The sequence below is a fragment of the Jaculus jaculus genome, chromosome 1 (assembly GCF_020740685.1).
Source record: "Jaculus jaculus isolate mJacJac1 chromosome 1, mJacJac1.mat.Y.cur, whole genome shotgun sequence".
Lineage (NCBI taxonomy): Eukaryota > Metazoa > Chordata > Mammalia > Rodentia > Dipodidae > Jaculus > Jaculus jaculus.
Genome location: NC_059102.1, coordinates 255,626,522 through 255,628,498, shown reverse-complemented (window position 1 = coordinate 255,628,498; position 1,977 = coordinate 255,626,522). Strand labels below are relative to the sequence as shown.

Genomic DNA, 1,977 nt, shown 5'->3' with positions numbered 1-1,977 from the left:
CAAAGCCAGATTTGTTGACTTGTGGGTCATGCTAAGAATATCAACTATGAATTCTTATTCTAAACTAAAATTGTGGGAAGGAGATATATTTTTTTTCCTTTATAATTATTTTATTAAATCATAAATGTACAACAGCTTTTTAACTCTACACACGCACTTAAAATTTTTAAAGGAAAAACGTTATGCCTTATTACACCATGATCCTGGCTAATAGCTTTTCAAAACCTTGAGAAAAATCTTAAAAAAGGTTTCACATGTCACCTGAAACTTACAAATTTAACATTATCAAAGAAGGAATGCTTTACACTCTTACAAAGACCACTAGAAAGAAACAACAATTAAAAAGCCAAGAAACTGTCTCAAAGGCATTTTTTTTTACAATCCTTCCTCCACAGTAAGGTAATGTTATTAAATAATCCAGTGCATTCACAAAATGGCTCTCTGCATCTGCTCTGGTGTCTTCTGTCATATATCTGCATATTTATGCATGACTGAGATAAGAGTTTCCTTAACATTGCTATTTCGATAATCTGAAGCGGTTTTATTACCTCTGGGCTCTCATCCTCTCCTATTTATACAGTGAAGCCCATGGGAAGTAGGAAGAAGCTCAGTATCGGCTCCTCCCGCCATAACCCCCACTTCCTCCACTGCCTCCTGGACCACAGTTTCTTTCACCATATGGTCCCCCATGTTCTTGCTACCACCAAAGTTTCCACTCTTCACTGGACCATAGTTAGAAGGTTGCTGGCTATAATTTCCAAAATCATTGTAATTTCCGCTTCCATAATTTCCTCCTCCATAGTTGTCATAACCGCCTCCGTGGCCCCCACCCAGGTTGCCATATCCAGACTCTCCACCACCATCTTCTCCTCTTCCTCCTCCATAACCAGGACTACCTCCAAAATCGCCACCTCCAGGGCCGCCTCCATATCCACTGTAGCCATCCCCCAATCCACGTCCACTTCCATATCCATCAGATCCTCCCCTAAAGTTACTTCCTGGTCCTGGTCCAAAATTTCCACCAACACCACCAAGGGAATCTCCAAAACCAAAGTTCCCTCCTCCTCCACTCCTAGAACTCTGGACTTCCTGCATTTCTTGTCTTGACAGTGCTTTTCTTACTTCTGCATTATGACCATTAATGGTGTGATATTTTTGCAATACAATTTTATCCACAAGATCATGGTCATCAAAGGTAATAAAGCCAAAGCCTCTTTTCTTTCCAGATTGCCTATCAGTAATTATTCCAATAGTATCAATTTTCCCATATTCTTCAAAGTTTATCTCTAAGGTGATGCTCCTTGGTGTCTTCTTTAATTCCACCAACAAATAGCTTCTTCACAGTCACCTGGGCTCCAGGTTTTCCACACTCCTCTCTGGCTACCGCGCGTTCTGGCTCAACTACTCTCCATCATCAATTTCCATCATCAATCCCCATCATCAATAGAATGAGGCCTTGCAGCCATGGCAGCATCTACCTCAGCCACGGATGAGAACGTTACAAAATCAAATCCTCTTGACCTTTTGCTTGCAGGGTCCCTCATTACTACACAGTCTGTGAGCTTTCGCCATTGCTCATAGTAGTTCCTCAAACTTTCTTCAGTGGTTTCAAAGCTTAAGCCACCAATGAAGAGTTTACGGAACTGTTCCTTTTCTCTCTTTTTTTCTCTCCAAAGGGACAGTTTCTAAAGTTTTCTCCATCGCGGACTCAGTCGCTTCAGCCCGATTTCTCGCAGCCCAGCGAGATGAGAGAGAACTCCACGCACGGACACGAACCCCTGACTCAGAGGCGACCAGCGGCAGCTGCCCCGACCATGCGCACCCGCGGAGACCTGCACGCAGCACGCGCGGAGCTGCTTCTCGAGAAATGTTTTTAAAACTACTTGTACTAATTAATAAAAAATGCACACAAGGAGAAATAGAAACACTTTACTACTGGCAAAGACATGTATGTCTCAGTTTTGAACACTTTGATTT

At 42.4% G+C, this 1,977-nt stretch overlaps 1 pseudogene; it reads right to left on the bottom strand.

Moving 5' to 3' along the window:
* Positions 1–607: 607 nt before the first annotated feature.
* Positions 608–1,745, bottom strand: LOC123457654 (annotated as a pseudogene).
* Positions 1,746–1,977: the final 232 nt, after the last annotated feature.